This window comes from Marmota marmota, unplaced genomic scaffold (genome assembly GCF_001458135.2).
Source record: "Marmota marmota marmota unplaced genomic scaffold, marMar, whole genome shotgun sequence".
NCBI lineage: Eukaryota > Metazoa > Chordata > Mammalia > Rodentia > Sciuridae > Marmota > Marmota marmota.
This window is the reverse complement of record NW_026000082.1, coordinates 14184154-14185509: the sequence shown is the minus strand read 5'-3', so window position 1 is coordinate 14185509 and position 1356 is coordinate 14184154. Positions and strand designations below refer to the sequence as shown.

At 37.3% G+C, this 1356-nt stretch overlaps 1 non-coding gene across 1 annotated transcript; it reads right to left on the bottom strand.

Annotated features, from left to right (window-relative positions):
- Window positions 1-967: 967 nt before the first annotated feature.
- Window positions 968-1074, bottom strand: LOC125610474. Its single transcript, XR_007340491.1, has one exon. It is a non-coding gene; the product is annotated as a U6 spliceosomal RNA (small nuclear RNA).
- Between the last annotated feature and the right edge of the window lie 282 nt (window positions 1075-1356).

Here is a 1356-nt window from a genome sequence, read left to right as displayed (position 1 = left end):
GTGAGATCTTTCCATTCTCTCTTATTTATTTACATATTATATTCAACTTGTCTCAAGGTTGGCTAATGAGAGCCCTGCCAAGCCGGTTTCTGTGTCTTTTTTTTTTTTTTCCTTCTTTTCCCAGGCACTCTACCCTTGAGGTACACCCACCAGTCCCTACCCCTTTTCTTAGACAGCATCTCTCTAAGTTGCCTAAGCTGTCCTCAAACTTGCAATCCTCCTGCCTCAGCCTCTGGAGTTGATGGGATTATAGGCATGTGCCACCATGTTCAGCTTGACTTCTGTGTACTTTTGATGTGTCCTCATCAATTTTTTTTAACACTTCCTACTTTCTCATAGAAGATGTTCCAGTCATGCTATATATCCATGGGCTATTTCTGGAAATCAGCCATTTCTCCAATGAGATTCCCTTGTAGTGGGGGAATGGTATTTAGAAACCAAGATGTGGGCACCAAATATGCTCATTGCTACTGGGTATAATTGCTTCTAGGCCCTTTTAATAAACAGAGCCAAGGGGGAAAACAGCAATTTAATTTATGTAACTATTTTTAATCATGAATTCATTACTGGCGCCTCTAATTCCAATTCTATATCACAGGGGTCTTTATTTGCACTTCCCTTTTCCCACAGTGAGAGCTCAGGCTCCCAATAACATCTGTGTCTTTTTCATTTACTCAGTGTTATAATGCACACAAAATAGTTTCCTCGTTGCTATAATCATTCCATTACCAAAAATAACACACTAAATAAGGTTCAAGATTTCTTTACAATTTTGGTTTTAGAATAAAGTTGTGTATTGAAAGTACTGTATTCAGAAGTATTTGAATTTTTTTTCTTTTCCTCCAGAGTGGTTGCATTAGATATTTAAATTAATTTATTTCTGTTGATATTTGCTTTTAGGATTCCTTCCATTCTCCTTGATTTAATTTTCATTTTTGAACTGTCCCCAAATTCAAATCTATGCTAAAAGTATATGGGTTGCTTCGCAAATTTGTGTGTCATCTCTTTATAGGTATCATGCCCATTTTCTGTGCATTGTTCCAGTGTTGGCATATGTGCTGTCAAAGCAAGCACACCTCTAATTTATTCTTCAAACTATTCAATTCTTTTAAAAAAATATTTTGGTTTTTTTAGTTGTAGTTGGACACAATCGCTTTATTTTATTTATTTATTTTTATGTGGTGCTAAGGATCTAACCCAGCGCCCCACACGTGCTAAGCAAGCGCTCTACCACTGAGCTACATACAACCCCAGCCCCCAACCTATTCAATTCTTATTTGGGCCCCCCACTTACTGAAGCTACTCCTGAAAACTACTCGTCAATGACCAGTATGTCTCTATTCTTGTCATACTTGA